Source organism: Rousettus aegyptiacus, unplaced genomic scaffold (genome assembly GCF_014176215.1).
Source record: "Rousettus aegyptiacus isolate mRouAeg1 unplaced genomic scaffold, mRouAeg1.p scaffold_m13_p_13, whole genome shotgun sequence".
Lineage (NCBI taxonomy): Eukaryota > Metazoa > Chordata > Mammalia > Chiroptera > Pteropodidae > Rousettus > Rousettus aegyptiacus.
This window is the reverse complement of record NW_023416288.1, coordinates 2,327,471-2,346,037: the sequence shown is the minus strand read 5'-3', so window position 1 is coordinate 2,346,037 and position 18,567 is coordinate 2,327,471. Positions and strand designations below refer to the sequence as shown.

Below are 18,567 nucleotides of genomic sequence, written 5' to 3'. Positions count from 1 at the left end.
AAGGGCCAAGCCATTCTCTCCTGTAACTGAAAAATCTAAAATTGATAAATGAAAAAATACCCATATGAGCATATTTCATAGAGACATAAAGTAAAACTAGTAGAAATAGCTAAAAGAGTAAAGAGTGATTGCCTTCAGGGGGATGAGACCAGGAGTGGGTAGAAATGGGGCAAAGGACTGCTATTTGATTAAGTTTTTGCTATTTGGCGTTTAAACTGCGCATTATTACTTTGAAAAGAAAAAAGCACATTAAAAATTTCGTAAGAACGCTAGCTTGGAGACCTGGGTTCTGGCTTGAGGTCTGTCACCAGCGCTACTGAACACTACACTTTGATCTCCAGACCCCGGCTGCTTTACCTATAAAACGAGCTGGGATCCTTCTCAACTATGCAATTCTATGACTACATAGTTCTAATGTGCAAATTTAGGTTTTCTCCCCATGTTGGAAGGTGAGTTCCCAAAATAAGAACTGATAGGATTTGACACAGAGGACAAAGGTCTGAAAAAGATGAGAGACATTAGAGACCACCTGAGCTAAAGGTGTCTGCGAAACATCATCTCCGAGCAAGGCAGTCTTGGACCCCACTCCGATCCATGTCTGATGCATGCAGAATGGAAGGGAAGGTTGAAAAGGAAAGGCTAGGGATTTTGTCTTTGTTGGCATAAGCAAGCTCTGGTGATCAAGAGTACAGAAAAAAATCTGACAGTCAGTGAGTGGCATTCATATTTGTTTAAACTGACTTTGAATTCTAAGTCTCTTTCCAAAATAAACAGCATACGTTCTTTTTTCAGGAAGTAAAGTTCATTTTTATATCATTCATTAAACATTTAAACCAACAATAAAAAAAAAACATTTTTATTGAGGTAAAATAAACCATTCATACTTAAGAACATGGTATTTTTTCATGTCTTTAGGATAATAACGGCTACTAACATGAGTACTTCCAGTCCAGCAACTATTATTCTAAGAGCTCCACATAAAACCGCTTGTTTAATCTTTCCAACAACCTTACAAAGTAGCGACTATAGATTCACAATACCATATCTAAAACTCTTGGGCTCACTGAGTTTCTTAAATTAGAATTTGTCAGATTTTAGTAAGGTAATATGATACATATTATTGTACATAACACCACAGCAGAGTCTGGGACCACATCTTATAATAAAAAATATTAATATTTCTGCAATGAAACTTATAGGACTATTCGTACTAATTTGGATATAACAAATATATCCAAATTGTTATATATTTGTATAACAAATAGCCACATGTCAATTCTGATCAGATTTTGGTATCATATTAGTATGCCTCAAACTCAGGAAAAAACCTTATAGTTTTCAAAGTATTTGGGTTTCAGGAATGCAGACCCCTAAATAATAAACCAGTATATTATCTCTATTTGATAGATGAGAAAACTGAAGCCCCCAAAATTTATGCAATTTGTCCAATATCATACAGTCAGTAAGTGGTGGGGTCAGGAGTTGACCTCAGGTTGATTAGCTTCAAACCTGGACTCTGAAACTGAATTGTCATACTGCTTTCTTATGAATGGCTTATAGATCAGGATTGGGATTGGCAGAGGGCATAAATTACATTTTTGGCATATAAGTAGTCAAGGAATCTGGTATCCAGATCCAGGCACAGCCCTGCTGATGTTTTAAGGCAGCCAGGTGACATCAATTCTTCCCATCCCTGGAGAAAGGGAGGATAACTTGTTAGAAGACCAAGGCTTAGAGTTATCCATGGCTGACCACGAACCAGAAAGACCTCAGACACACTAAGCATCTTGAAGGGGGCTGTGCTTGCTTTGAATTCCATGAAAAGTCTTGGATGAGAAAAATACAGAAAAGTCCTAGTTGTAACCAGGTAAACCAGTCTAACTAACCAGTGAGACTGATGAATATATGAACATGAGAACTGAGAAGACAATGAAGAGTAGTAACAATAAGAGCTGTTTATCAAGCATATATACTACATGCCAAATACTGTGCTAAGCACTTTATATGTAATATCACGTTTCATCCATTCAAAAAACTATTCCTCTCATTTTACAGAAGAGAAGGCTGAGGCCAAGCTCACACAGTTCACAGTTTATCAAAGGCAGAGCCCAAAGAGAGGAAGGAGTGAATGGGAGGGAAAGCACAGTGTTTGGAAGCTAGAACACTTACCTAAGGAGACAAGACGTTGTGAACATCAGCGATTTCTATAGGAGAAACACATGGTATTCATGGCAAGGGTATTCACAGCTTACGCAATGAGTTATTTTCTATAAAGATACTTTTCAAATTATGCCTTTGTGGGATAATGCCTTTGGCAGAATAAATGAAAAGAAAATTTAAATACTAGATAAGCGGTCTTATTTGTTTTTTCACAAGGGAAGATGAGCAAATGGAGAAGACAATCAATACCTCTGACAGGCTCAGTCCTCAAATAGCAAAGTGAAAATATAGCCACTTCCCACACAGAGATAAAGCTCCTATGGGCCAATATGGAGGAGGGAAGAGTAATAACCACGTAATTTTATGACGATTTAATTAACAGCTACAAAACACCCACAAATACACACTCACAGAGACGATCCACCCTACTGCCAGCTTCCCCGTCTTCAATATTGACCAAAATTGTAGACTTCAGTGGGAATTACCAAAACTCACTTACCAAAGCAGAGCTATATACACTAGAGGGGAAAGCATTAAAACTTCCTTTCTGAACAAGCCGAGACAGAATGTCGTTTACATTCCAAGCAAAATCACAAGCACTTAACGACTTATATTATGATGACCTTACAAGGACCTTCTCTAGAAAGAAGGAATTAAAAAGAAAATATCTAATTATTACAAACTACTCCCTAAGTTTTGGGTAGAGTCAGGTTTTCTAAAACATTCCTCATGTGAAGGCTGTGCGGAAGCCTGAGGCTCCCCCTTTGGTGCCGGGTGTTCTAAGTAGGCGGTCATAGAAGAGTCTTTATCGCTGAGGACATTCCAAGTGCTTCACTCAAAGATGGCAGCTGCAAGCTCACTTTACTGATGAAGAAAGGGAGGCTCTGGGAGGTTGTCACTTGTTCCAGGTCATACCAAATATAGGAGGTAGAACTAGAAATGACACCAAGGTCTGTCCCACAACCGGGGACTCTGGCAGAAGGAGTTGGAGGGATTTCCAGAGGGTCTTCGACCCTCCTCATCCCATCCCTCAACCAGAGCTGGGGTTCCAGTTTATCTATTCTATCGATCAGACTTTTGCTTAGGAGTTTTTTGAAAAATGGTCTTATTCTGCAAACATCATCAATAACAAAGATGACAACTTTGAAAAACACAGTCTCACACCTGGGGCATGCCTCAATTTGCGACTAGAAATTTTTACCTTCTTTCCCCCTCCTCCTGTGGAGGTATGGGGTGTGGCTGGTGGTGACTGTGGACGAGGATAATATGTCGCTGTGTGGGAAATGTTATACATACCTAATGCGTGATTTGGCAAAGGAAGATAACATCTGAGTCATACAGCAGCCTTACATCAAAACAGTAAATCAAAAGCAAACAATGTGGGAAGGCAAATTCCTGTATTCTTACAGAACCTCTGTTGTGAGGACTCCCATCTCAAGGCTCTTAACCCATAAATCAACAAATCCATCCCTTTTCTAAGAGGCAGTGAAAACCACCATTCCTGCCTCCCCAACGGGAAAGAGAGGCTGGGACAGTGTGTGCCATGCTCACCATGTCCAGTGCCCTGGAGACAGGAGGGTGCTGCGTATCCTGTGACACTACTTACAAATAGTTTTATCATAGATTCCTGCGGAGCAGTGAACATTTAAAAGGACAAGGTCACAGAACTACCTTATTGAGATGTTAGAGACATCTTTAAGTCAAGGGCTTCTCAATCCCTGTCCCTAGGAGCCCTGAGTGCCTCAGAAGTACCTCAGCGTTCACCTCAGGGCCATCTGGTCCTCCTCCTTCAACCTGAACGGGTCTTCTTTGGGTTCCATACAAAGAGATCTAAGTAAAATCTGGCTAAGAAATGAAGTGTTTCAGTCTACCTTTATATTTATGTGTGTGTGTATATATATATGTACACATACACACACACACATATATACACACATACAAGTATAAAACATTAATGGCAGAACTACTGCCAAAGGGAGAGTTCACTGTAAAATTCTTTCAACAATGCCGTATATTTAAAATTTTCTCATAATAAAATGTGGAAATAATAATTTTGGAACATACTGAATACAGCTTTGTATCATATGTGGTTCACTGAATATTTTATTATAGTTTCCTGTATCATTAGTGTCTTTAAAAACATGACTTCAAATGGCTGTACAGGGCGCCAGTGGGTGGGTGGGGGAGCACTTTCTTTACTCCATGCCCCTCTGGTGGTGGTTGTCGTCATTTTATAATTTTATAATTTATTTTTGTAATTAAAAAAAAAAAGTTCCCCTAGGTAAAGGGGATAAGGTTGGTGGGATGACTCTCTGAGGGCACTAATCGGATTTAGCACGTCAGTATTTCGGCTTAGACTTCAGTAAACTAGCATTTCAGTTTTACCATTGGCTGGAGAAGTAGTTCCTCACCTTACAAACTGGTTTTGTTCCAAAAGTTCATTTGTAAGTTCTTGTTTGGAACTTGGAGTATATGTCCCTACAAAATGGACTCAATTTCTATTCTGACCAGCAGGAGCTTTTCTGGCCCTTCATGAAACCAAAATAGATTTGATTTTCCTAAAGGATAGTAAAACCCTATTGACAAATCCTGAGGGGGACTTTCACAGGACAGGTGACAGAGGCTATAATTTTTCTTAAAAAACAAACAAACAAACAAAAAACTCTTTAGAGAAGTCTGGCTAGCGGGACCCTTATTTCTCTCTCTCTTTTTTTTTTTTTTTAGAGGGAAGAACAGAAGCAGGTAAAATCCCTCAGAACTTTCCTGAGGTAACTAATTAAGGGATGAAAGTGGGAGGGGAAAGTGGTCTTTAAATGTGTGAGAACTAGCTCCTTCTGAGGTAAGTCGATCTTGTGGTAATCAAGGGGACCAGGGACAAAGGAGCAGGCACAGGCTGCAGCCCCAGAATAAATTCAAAGGAGGGCAGTGCCACTGAGAGGGGCAAGTGACCCAGACCTGGGGGGCTCGAGGAGGAGTGTGGGATGAGGGCTCAGGGATAAGCCCACAGGGAACCTGGACCTTCCAAATGAAGGGAATATGTCTATGGCCCAGAAACAAATATTCTGGAACCTTATGAACAGCAACAGAAATGGGGAACTTCCGCTGGTCAAAATTTTAGCAGGTCCAAATCACCAAGCACTGCCCTCAGATTACTAATTAGTTTGCATACCACAGTAACAACAGGGGCAAATGACTGCCAGTAAAGTATGTTTCTATCATGTGAGAGATAGTATCTGCTTAGCTGGAAGTCCTATTATACCAGAAGATTGTAAGTCTCTGAATCACACAAGAGCCGCAAGGGCACCCAAACAACCAAAATAATCCAAGGACCTGAAAAACAACCTAAGAAACGGAGGTGAAGATGCTAAAAGCCCAGGAGAGAACAATTAGGAAAAAAGGGATGTCAGTATTTAAATGGCAGGGTGATTGAGGTCCCCAGTGCCCGGTGGACAGTGGACGTGATTCTTCCAGAGATAAGGTGAAGGCAAAGTGAATTACCAGGGACAGATGGTGAATATGATTAGGTGGCATATGGACCCCAAAAGGAAGTTCTGGACCTGGGAGACAGAAAAGACAGGCGGGGCCCTTCACAGCATCCGACCCCTGAACAGATACTCGAAGACTATCTGTGCATTTGAGGTTATCTTGAAGATAGTAATCAGACCACTGACTGGCCTTCTGATTACTCCCCATTTCTTTAAATCTAAATGCCATAAGATGCAGCATTATTTTATGTACTAGTAAGAAATAAAAACCCAACTGACCAGTTAAATTATGACACAGCGACTTTAAGACACATCTTAACTCTAGAGATGTGAAAATTGTGAAAATAGTGCATATCTTAGAGGCAAGAAATGTGGCAGATAGAAAGGATACTTACGACCTGGCTGTTTTAAGAGTTGCCGGAACCACTACACCACCTCCCTGCCCCCACCACACCCCTCTCCAGCACAAAGAGAAAGGGGAACCAGAATGTAGTGCCACATGATAGAGGGAAAGATGAGAAGGAGGTAGATGCATGAGAAGGGATCCACAGACAGAGCTGGCCCAAGGACAGATGGACTGCCTGTGAAACTCATTCACAGTCTCTGTGGAAGGTGGACTCGGCCACGGTGTGCAAGTCTTGGCCCACCCTTCTTCACTTACGTAGTGAGCTGATGCTAAGCTCGCAGCCCCTGTGGGAAGAGTGGCAGGCATGCTGGGCTTTTGAGGACATTTGCCAAGAGCTCACCTCCCTCGCGAATGAACCCCATTCCAGAGCAATCTCTTGCTGTGGCGCGGGTCCTAAAAGCAGGAGTTGGCTGCACAGGAAGTGTTTGTGCAAAGAATGACCCAAGTCTTCTCCCTCAGAAAAGAGCTTCCCTCTAGTCTCCTTCAAGGGAGTTGGAAAGGAATGCTGCCCATTTGCAAATCAATAACTTACATTGGCTGCGTAGACAATAAAGCACAATATGTGATCCTAGAGGCCCATAATGGCTCAGTGTTCTAACATAATCCTGTCCTCCAAGAGGCAGACAGGAAAAAAGACACAGGCCTTCTGGCTGGTCTGCCCCGTGCCTCACTGGAAGGTGGTGGTCTGTCTGACTTTCTTTCTTCATCTTCTTCTTCTTCTTCCTTTTTTTTTTTTTTTTTTTTTTTGTGGAAAATCAGAAGCTTCAGCTGCAAATGCTGCCAAGAGCCGATGACACTCGAAAATTTTACCACTTCCTACTTTTCACAGCTATTTGCATAAGGGTTGTTAGAGAAATACCTGTACCAGAAGGGCAATGATTTAATGGAAAAAGCATTCTGATCATTCATTTTCAGCCAGAATTTCACACACTCAGAGGCACTTGACATTATCCTTGGAAACCAGAAGAGAAACAGCTGCCACACAGGCCACACCCCCAGGGATTTTCAGCCTTTTTGATACAAGGGAAGTCGCAATGCAGAGATCTGTTAGATTCTGTGAAATCCCAGCTAGGACCAGAAGCTGGGAAACCAAGTAATAAAACTGATCTCCCTCACCCCTGGATCAGGCCCCTGCTCAATCCGCAGAGACAATATAAAGGGCCTATTGCTGGCGAACTTAATTTTCCCCTGAATGTTTTACTCCCGTTTAATTACTCTGAGTCTAGCAATGGAGCAAGAGCCCTGGGTGATGCAGAGATGACCTGAACTCCTGGATCCCTGGGAACCACGCCAGCCAGGGCTCTGGGAATCTAGGAATGAGCCATTATCAACCCACCTGCCCATGTGAAGGCTGGATCAGGCATGCTTCTGCTTCCTCTCCACTTGCACGAGAGACAATCTTAGGAACCTCACTGTTCTCAGCAGAAAAGGAAAGGAATCCATTGCTTTGTGAAAGGCAATCCCTGCTCAAACATGCATTCCTCAGTTCAAAGTTGCTGGAGAACCATTCGAATTGCCCACTCAACTTTAGGGAGCCAGCCTCAGTGGGAGGCCCCCATGCAAAGCAACCCACCAGATGAGCCAACATCTGACACATTCGGCTGTGGGTGTTCTAGATACAAATACAGAGCTTTTTGCCTTTTACAAAGGCCAAATGGCATGCTGTTACGGGCAGTGGCTCAGCTGAGAGGTTTTTAGGAAGCTGTTGCTGCTGCATGAAAAAAAAAAAAAGCTGGTGGATTTTGTGCACTTGCAATGAAAATCCAAACTTGAACCTGGAAGACGATTACCTGATGGTTTGGCATCTCTCCTGGCCTAAACACTCCAGCTCCAACCTGGGGATTTCCATACTTCAGCCCTACACTCTTTACTGGACCTCACTCACAATTTGTTGGGCACACGGGTGTAATTGCTGGCAGCTTCCCCACTTGGACTGGGTTCCAGACGGTATCTGATTAGTATGTAGGAGTCTGTTTTGGCCATTTGGCCTATATTGGATGGTCCATCTGGGGCGTCTGAACGGCAGCTGTTAGGTAGTTTGAGCGTAGGGAGATGAACATTCTTCCCTGTCTCCCTGCTCAGTGTACCTAGAAACGAGGGAGGAACTTCCATACCCCACGAGGGCTGAACGCAGCATGGAGAGGACTGGCAGTCTACACCTCCTCAAACTCAGACAGCCCATGAACAGTCATGAGAAAACACATCTATTAAGCACCTACTGTGTGCTAGGCATGGGAAAGAGGGATATGTATGAGATTCAAGTCCTGTCTTAAAGGAACTCAGAGACTACTAGAAAGGAAGACAAGTGAAATAAGAAACAATAATACGATATAATAGATACTATAACAGAGCCACCTGAAATGTGTTAGGAAATAGATGAGGACTTGGTTAATTGTGTATGGGGCTGGGATCAGGGAAATCTCATTTAAACTTGCTCTTCAAGAATGAGTAGAAAGTTGACAGTCGGACTGAGGCAGAAGTCAGAAACAGAGGAACAAGAGGGGAAGGTGAGCAGGGCCGAGGCTGTGGCAGTGTGCAGGCCCATATGTTCACTTCACTCAGTAGACCCTAGGAAGCCATTGACATGACTTGAGGAACAGAGTGACAACTGGATCTGAGCTTCGGAAAAATCGGTTTTCAGATGGTAAAGCTGGATCAGACAGGAAGTAACTAGAAGGACGGTTATCAGTTAGAAGGCTGCTATGAAGGTTCTAGTGAATGAGGGTGCAGACAAGGGCCACCACTGGGGGGAAGACAGGAGGGCCAGAGCTTAAGAGGGGAGAGAGGCTGCCTGGGACCAATCTGAACACTGCTGGGGTTAAAAAGCCTGGTGCATTTGGTGTCTCACATCCAGCCTGCCAACATACCTCTCTCTGCCACATTTTCTAAACTTTCCCCATCCCCAGATATCTCCTGCCAGAATGTGAGTAACCTCTTGCTTCCAGCTCTACCTTTTATATCCTCTCCAGATCATCACCTCCCCTCACCCACCACCATCATGCATGCAGCTTCCAAACCTATCATTCACCAACTGGCAAACGCTGGGCCATGGAGCCTCCCTGTCTTCCCCTGCATCTCCTCAGGCTCTAGGACCAGAAACCCCAAGAAGGAAACGAGGTGTACTCCCCCACTGGGTCCTATGCATGGGCCCATTTCCAAATACAAACAACAAATAATTTACTGGAAGGGAAGCCACCCTTCTCGGTTTACCTACCCCACCTGGTATCAGGAATTCCATCTGGTGTACCTTTGACCCCCAAGTCCTGGACCCAAGGAATAAGGTAATCTTGGAGTCTTCTCAGAAACCTTTCAGGGACATTTTTCTGTGATCAGACAAATTTGGGCATGAGACAACAATCCGAATTTTTTCGGTAAAGTCCAGAAGGAATGCATCTAGAGTGGGGCCAAGAGACCACTGGGACATTTACTAAAGATCTCCAATTCGGAGATGACTTAAACACAGTGCTGAGGGCTGAGGAATTTGCCTGAGGCTGACTGACAGGAACATGAAATGGAAAACTAGAATACCTTGGCTCCTAGGCTCTAGTCTTCATGTCATGTCAAGCTTCTCTGGAAAGTACCTATTCTACGGCAAGTCTTTTGTCCTGCCTTGGAAAGGGCCTTCAAAGGGAAAACAATGTACATTGTCATCCTGTAGCAATAACTATTAGAGTAGGGTACATCTTTCTTTGAAATTTTTACTAAGATAAAATTCATATAACATCATCTTAAATATTTTAAAGGGTGTAATTCAGTGGTTTGTATATATTCACAATGTTCCATAACCATTACCACTATCTAATTCCAGAATATTCACCACTCCCAAAAGAAACCCCACACTTCCCAACGAACCTCTTTTCCTAGCCCATGATAACCATTATTCTACTTCTATCTCTGTGTCTATTCTGGATGTTTAATATAAATGGAATCATACACTATGTGGTCCTTTGCTTCTGTCTTCTTTCACTTAGCATAACATTTTCAAGGTTTATCCATGTTGTAGCAGGTGTCAGTACTTCATTCCCTTTTATGGCTGAATAGTATTACATTGTATGGATATACCACATTCTGTTTATCCATTCATTAGCTGATGGATCTTTGGGTATATAGCTAGGAGTGGAATTGCTGGGTCATATGGTAACTTTATGTTTAACTTTTCGAGGAATTGCCAAACTGTTTTCCACAGGGGCTGTTTCATTTTACATTTTCACCAGCAATGTGTAAGGAAGGGTTTCTCCACACCCTTACCAACACTAGTAATTTCTCCATTTCTCCCATAAATAAATAAATATAAATATAGATATAGATATAGATATAGATATATTATAGCTATTCTAGTGGATTTGAAGTGGTATCTCATTGCAGTTTTGACTAATGACTAATGATGCTGAGCAGTTTTTCATGTGCAGTACATATTTTTTTGTTCTTGATATTATGGAAACTAAGATAAAAGGTATAAAGTCTTGGGCCCCTTTTCTTAGATGAAGAAGTGGGCCTGGTATACAAGCACAAAACTGACCCACATACAGATTGCAGCAGGGAAACCTAATATGCAACAGACAGGTTCCTTTGGTCAGTTCCTATGTGCAGGGAGTAAATGTGGCCTTGGGGGTAGGGTGAGAGTTGGGAAGGCTGCTCAAGCCCACAGAAGCTTTCAGATCCATCTGGGGCCCATCCTGCTCTGTTCCTCTTGCTGACTATTGAGTCCCAACTGTTTTTGTGGGCTTTCATGACTGCCTCCACCTTTACCATGGCAGCCCAATTTTGTCCACAGGCATGAAGATGAAATGAACAAGGTTCTGAGATCCTCAGCTGGTAAGCAAATTGCAGGCCTAAGAAGAGCTGGGGAGCTAAGCATAAATGCCACAGGATGGATCCATCTCAGAAGTCAAGGGAGCAGATGGCCTGAAATGCCATCCAATGTCAGGGGTGGGCACTCACTGAAGCAAAACCCTCCAGTGGTACAGGGGCAGCAAAGTGGCCCCTGGTTGACTGGTGCATGAGCACTGTGAGATTTTGAGCCACTCTGCCAAAAGGAAAGGCAGAATACAGCTGGGCAACCACCTTTCTGAAAGCAGGTCACTGGCCACCATAGCAAAGGGTGGTTACCTCAAGGGTGAGTGTCCACGGATTGATGCTGCCTCTTTTTTTTTCTTGCTGCCTTCTGGCCATTTCATCTCTTTTTCAGGGCCTTTCCCAGAAATAAGAGGGGCGGGTTGGGGGGGGGGGTGGGACACCAGTGCTTGCTCTTACAATTCTTGTAGAAATATATGGTTGAGTGAGTCAGGTTCAAGCCAATAGATTCCTGCTCAATCTGTTACTGTGTAATAAACCACCCCCAAAATTTGTTCCATAAAAGCATAATTTGTTATTATCTCTCATGGTTCTGTGGATTGACTAGACTCAGCTGGGTAATTTTTCCTAAGGATCAGACGTCGGCTGAGGCTTTAGTCATATGAAGCATCTACTGGGCTGGATGTCCAAGATGGCCAATTCATCTGGCTGGTATTTGATGCTGGTTGTCAGGTGGAAGTTCAGCTACAGATGTCCACTGGAGTGCTTACGCCTCAAGGGGAGTGGATTTCTTACAGCATAGCAGCTGAGTCCCAATAAAGAGAGTACCAATAGCGAATGTTCCAAGAAACTCAGGAAGAAGTTGCAAGACTCCTATGACCTAGCCTCAGATGTCACACAGTGTCACTTCTGCCATATCCTATTGGTGAAAAGTGTCACAGGGAGCCCTTCCCAACTCTATAAGCCCTGTATTAACTACCAGAAAAGACACTGTAAGAAAAGTATAGACCAAATCCTTTATAAATAGAGTTGTAAAAATCCTCAAAAAAAAAATATTAGCAAACCAAATTCAACAACACATAAAGAGTATTATACACCATGAACAAGTGGAATTGATTGTAAGAATGTGAGGGTGGTCCAATATACAAAAGGCAATCCATGTAATACACCATATTAATAGAATAAAGGACAAAACCATACGATCATCTCAATGAATACAAAAAAAGCATTTGGCAAAATTTAACATTTATGATAAAAACACTCAGCAAATCGGGAATAAAAGAGAACTTCCTCAACTTGTTAAAGGGTATTTATAAAACATCCACAACTAATATCATACTTAATGGTGAAAGACTAAAAACTTTCTCTCCAAGGTCAGGAATAAGACAAGGATGGCCATGCTCACCACTTCTTTCCAATATTATATATAGCCAGGGAAATTGGGCAAGAAAAAGAAATAACAGGCATCCACATTAAAAAGGAAAAGTAAAAATATCTGTATTCATAGATGACACAATCTTATATGTAGAAAATCTTACAGAATACGCACACACTCAAAACTATTAGAACAAGTTGAGCAAGCTGCAACATAAAAGAACAGTACACAAGAATAAGCAATCTAAAAATGAAATTAAAAAAAGAATTCCATTGGCAATACCATAAAAAATAATTCTTACAGAGAAATTTAGGCAAAGAGGTGCAAAACTTGTACATTGAAAACTGCAAACATAGTTGACAAATTAATAATGAGTGTAACAATTTTAAAGATAACTCATGTTCATGAACTTAATATTATAAAGATAGCCATACTCCCTAAACTGATCTACAGATGTAACACAATAAGAATTCCAGCTGCCTTTTTTGCAAAAATTGACAAATTGATCCTAAAATTCATATGTAAATTCAAGGAGCCCATGTTGTTTCAAGCTGAAACAATTCTGAAAAAGAGCAAAGTTGGAGTACTCATATTTCCTGGTTTCAAACTTATTATGAAGCTACAGTGAGGTATTGGCCTGAGATAGAGATGTAGATCAATGGGATTGAACTAAGGTCCAGAAATAAGTCCTCATATTTATGGTCAGTTGGTTTTCAACAAGAGTTCCAAGACAATTCAAGGGAGGAAAGAATAGTCTTTTCAACAAATGGTATGAGGTCAACTGAATAGCTATATGAAAAAGAATAAATTTGGGCCCCTACTTCACAGCAATACAAAAGTATCTCAAAATAGATCAGAGATCTAAATGTAGGAGCTAAAACTATAAAATTCTTACAAGAAAACTCAGGAGTAAATCTTTGTGACCTTAGATTAGACAATTGTGTCTTAGCTATGACACCAAAAGCATAAGTGACAAAGAAGTAATTGATAAAGCGGACATAATAAAAATTAAAAGCTTCTGTGCTTCAAAGCAAACCACTAAGAAAACGAAAAGACAGCTCACAGAATGAAAAAAATAGTTGCAAATCATGTATCTCATAAAGGATTTATATCCAGAATATATATATATAATATAACATATATATAATATGTATGTGTGTGTGTGTATATATATATTATATACACATACCTCTTACAACTTAATAAAAATGTTGAAATAACCTGATTAAAACTTGGGCAAAGAATTAAAAAAACTTTTCTCCAAAAAAGATTGCCAATATGTGCCAATATAGGCATTAAAAGATGCTCAATGTTATCAGTCATCAGGGAAATGCAAATCAAAACCACAATGTGACACTGCTTCACACCCACTAGCATGGCTATAATCAAAAAGATGGACAATAACAAATATTGGCAAGGATGTGAAGAAATTGGAATCCTCATACATTGCTTGTGGGAAGAAAAAATGATGCAGCTGCTTTAGAAAATAGTTTGGCAATTCTTCAAAAAGTTAAGGATTGAAGTACCATATAATCCAGTAATTCCACTTGTAGATATATACCCAAGAGAACTGAAAAAAAAAAAAATGTCCACATAGAATCTTGGACACAAATACTCATGGCAATATAATTCACAATAGCCAAAAGGTGGAAGTAACCCAAATGTCAACTGATAAATGAATAAACAGAATGTGGGGTATATTCATAAAATGGAATATTATTAAGCTATAAGAAGGAATAAAGTAATGATTCATGCTACAACATGGATAAACATTGAAAACATTACGCTAAATGAAAGAAGTCAGATACAAAAGGCCACCAATTGTTTGATTCTATTTATGTGAAATGTCTAGAATAGGTAAATCCATAGAGACAGAGAGGAGGTTAGTGGTTGGCAGTGTCTGGGGCTCAGGTAGGGGGGATGGTGGGTGACTGCTAATGAGTAATAACAATGTTCTGGAGTCAGGTGATGGTGTTGTTGGCGCGACTTTGTGAATATGCCAAAAATATGGAATTATGCACTTTAAAGAGGTGAATTTTATGACATGAATTAATCTTAATACAGCTATTATTAACGCACACACACACGTGTGTGAATCACAGGGTCAGCCAAATGTCACATGGGGGGACTACAGTGGAAGGTGCGTTCTCTTCGACTTGCTACTCTTTTCGAAGTAGCTGAGGAAGACCTGATTTGCAAAACTGTAGTTTACCCTGAGAAAGAGTCAGTTGGTAGAGTAGAAAGCACGTGGTTAATAGAGATGGGTAGATCCAGGTTCAAATCCTGACTTTGCTACTTATTAGTTGCATGAACTCAAGTGAGATACTTCATTTTTCTCTGCCCCAATTTGCTCAGCTCTTTGTAGATTGATAGGATTTAAAGGCTAATATATGCAAAGTGCCAGGTAAATAAATAATAGTTGTTCAGTAAATGGTAGTTCTTATTCTTAGTTTTGTCTTGTTGGTATAATTATTAATATTAGTGGTCCTTGCCAACATCCAGTAACATCTACCATGTGGCTTGGGAATTATCTGGGAATTTTTATTTTCCTAGCTATTTTGTTCCTCCAGGATATATCAGAGTCACAGAATTTTTGAGCTATAAGATTTCCGAGAAATCATGTGATCAGCATTTAAATGACAGAAATGATAAATTAGTTTTAATATATACAGAGCTCTTACGAATCAATGAAAATGATTAAGACCAATAGAAAACTAACCAAAAAAACATGAAAAAGCAACTTGCACAAGAACGTACACAAGTGGCTAATAAATACATGAAAAATATTCACCCTCATTAGTAATCATGAAAGTGTAAATAAAAGATAACATATGAACTTATTAAATCATCAAATATTTGAAAATCTTTAGTGAGGTATTAGCCAAAGTTCAGAGAATAGCCACTCTCAAACATCTCACACATTCCTGATGGGGTGTTAATTGCTACAGTATTTCTAGAGGGCAATTTAACAATGAGTATCAAAAGCCTCAAAAATAGCATTCCTCTTCTAAACATTTATACTATGGAAATAATCATGAACGTGTGCAAAAATTTAGCTACAAGGATATTCTTTTATTAACTGCAAAATTATTTTTAATAATGAAACAACCAATATATTCGACAGTAGGGAACTGGTGAAATAAATTATGGAACATATAGAATAGTTAATAACTTGGAACGATGCTCACCATAATCAAAATAATACAAAATTATCTAATTTTTGCAAATATTTTTTTTAAAAAAGATCAGCGCTGGTTAATTCTAGGTGACAGGATTATAGTCTAGTTTTTCTTTTTTCGTCGATGTGTATTTTCTATAGTGATCATATAGCACTTTTGTATTTAAATTTTTTTATTAAAAAATTTAAAAAATATATATATTTACTTTAAAAATTTACTCATGGAGGCCCACAGCCTCCACAAATGTCTGCTTAGGGTGCCCAGCCTAGAGCATACTGATTCTCAGCTCACTCAATATCCACTCTCTCACCTTCAAGTCCTTTCCTCCTCCCAACCAGAGTATGTCCTCAGGGGCAGGTCACTGCTCTTTGCTCCTCTCTGGGTTCCCCCCTCCAACACCCCACACTAATTATCACCCCAGGGAATCATACAGCCTCCATGCTCCCACCTGCAAGCTCCCCTCCAATCCCCAGAGCCCAGCACTGCCACAAATAAAAACTCTCCACAGAAGTTGGTCTGTGATTCCACTTCCCTGCCAAGGAAAGGGCAGAAGCCTCCCTGACAGCGACATGACAGCTCATAGGCCCGGCCCCACATGGTAACATGCATGGGAGGTGGGGGGTGGGGTGGCAGAGGGGCCCTGGCAGAAAGAAGGGAGCTCAATCAGACCCTTCCAACCCACCTGAGACATGCCATCAATTTTTCAAGGGCAAGAGGGTGAAGCAGCATGTCCTCCAAAATCTTCACCAAAACACCAGAACAAGCAGGGTTAGGAGCCCACTGGGAGATGTGCTGGTCTGTGGGTCACAGGAAGCAGCCTCTCTCACCGGGTGGTTTCCAGCCCTTAGGAGGTGTGGAGTTGTTAACTTGGTTTCCTGACCTCTTCCCTCCCTCCTCCTCAAAGTGCGGTATATAGATTTTCTTCCTAAGTGAAGTGAACACAAATGATGGCTCCCTGAGGATGTTCAGGCCCAGGTTGGCCTCTGGAGTCTGGGGTCACTTCCTCCCCACCCCAACACTTCCCATCTTAACTTCCAGGAAGATCAAACCCAACTGCTCCTCCCTCCCTACCCTCAACCCTTTAAATAGAGCCACCCTGATGGTGGAGGCAAGTTCACACACAATTTTTCATATTCTGGGGCTATACCAAGAGCTTTCAATGTTTCTTAAACCTTCATGTTTTATTTTAAAAATTAATGTAAATTTTGTTTTACACTCCACTTTAGCCTTACTATGTTTCATTAATTTGAGCTGTTCTCCCCCACCCCCACCCCCCACCACAACCATACTGTAGCATCTTTAAAATCAGGATGGATCTTTAAAATCAACAGTGGCTGTAGTTTAATTGGCAGCATTTTTTTTTTTTATTTCCTATGAAGTGAAGATAAAAAAAAAAAATAAAACTTTCCACTAGAAAGTACCCTGCGAGTAAAACAGAGGCTCTGAAAGATGTGCCAGGTCTGCACACTGCCAGGTCCCTGCTTTGGTCCCCAGTTTAAGGGCCATTTCTTGATGGTGTTTCCTTCTGAGCTGTTGAGTCCTGTGGCATCCACAGTGTAGCCTGCCAAGGCACTGTGTCTCCTGAACAACGTTCCTAGTCTCCCTGTCCGGGGATTCTCAACGGCAATGAGAGGAGATGTCTACTGAGCACTTACTATGGGCTGTGCATTGTGTTGTCTGTTCCCTTTTTTAACTCTTCCCAACAACCCTATGGAATATTTGTAATCATCCCATGTAACAGACGAGGCTCTAGGGGGTGATGTGACTTTCCAAAGACTGCATTGAAGCCAGGTCTCTCTGACTCAAGAGGCCTAGCACTGACCCCTTTGCCTCTTGATGAGAAGACAGAGAACAAGCATGGGACTTCTGCTGTCAAATATTCTGTGCCTTCCTGCTTCCTCTGTTCTCAGAAGGAGGGATCCATGATCCATGTGGTCTACCTGTTTAGAAAGTAGGCCTCGTTTGGCTGCAGGAGAAGCTCCCCAGCCTGCCCTCCTGGCTCCCCAGCCTCTATTCATGTCCTCGCTGGGAGCCCTGATGTGTAGGGTGAGCTGGAGAAGCAGATAAAGTCAGAGCCCAGAGAGGATAAAAGTCGACATCAAAAGAGGCTGAATGCAGGTCTCTGTCCCCAAGAAACTTCAGTCCTTACTCCTTCCTGTTGCCCCCTTCCTTCTAACACATCTCTTCATTTTGGTGAGCTTTCAAACTCACCTTCCAACAATGCCTCTTTCCCTTCACTCTCAATTCGGGCCCATGTTTTGCTCCTATAATTTAAGCACAACCCAGCAGTTAACATGCGGAAACCACCTGACCTCTTAGACCTGCCCCCTCTGTCAGGCAATGATAACAGCTGCCATTTCCTGACTCTCAACAGTGCGCCAGCTCATGAGTCAGCCCTAACCCTTCCTAGGACCAAAACTGTTGTCAAACTGAGCAAGCTGAGAGCCCAGAGAGGCGAGGTAATTTGCCTAAAGTCACACAGCAAAGTGGCAGTGGGGCCAAGCTGTTAGCTAAGATCTGAGTGTAAAGCCTATATTTTCCCTTCTCCGAGAACAGGCTCCTCTACTATCAATTATACACAGGGATGAGATTCAAAGGTGGCTTCTTCATTCCAGTATACCACATTATCTGTCTATTTCTGTCTCCAGGTAAAAAGCCTATCATATCAGCAAAGTATGTCAGCAGGGCTAGATTTTAAAGTGGTTTTACTGTCTAGGCTTTTCTCCAGCTTTCTACCCCAAACCAGGGAGAACTTTTCCTCAAAGAAGTTTTAAAAGTGTAATGAACTCTAACACCAAAATTCAACTCTTAAAGTAGCACATACATTCCCTGCTTGGATCCTGTCCCACGTAGCTCACACCATGGTTATATCTGGGCGCATGGATGTCTCCCCCACAAGCTATAAAATTCTTTAAACACTTAAAAAAAAAAAAAAGGGATGGGGAGCCATGTCTTTGAGGAGGATCTCAGGAAAGCCACAGAATCCATTTCCAGAAAACGTGTGCACACACAAAATATGCCCTTATGCTTCCAAGAGTCTTCGTGAATTGGAGGGCTTTGCACATCACACAAGAGTCACTACTTTGCGTCCCTCCCAAACCCCAGCAGAGGGCTCTGTGCACAATTAATGCTGAATAATTTTGTTAAGAAGAAATGCCACCACTTCTT

At 41.5% G+C, this 18,567-nt stretch overlaps 1 protein-coding gene across 3 annotated transcripts in view; it reads right to left on the bottom strand.

Moving 5' to 3' along the window:
* ATXN7L1 (ataxin 7 like 1) overlaps positions 1-18,567 on the bottom strand; it is a 213,167-nt gene that overhangs the window by 174,899 nt on the left and 19,701 nt on the right. The gene's annotated exons all lie outside the window — the stretch shown is intronic.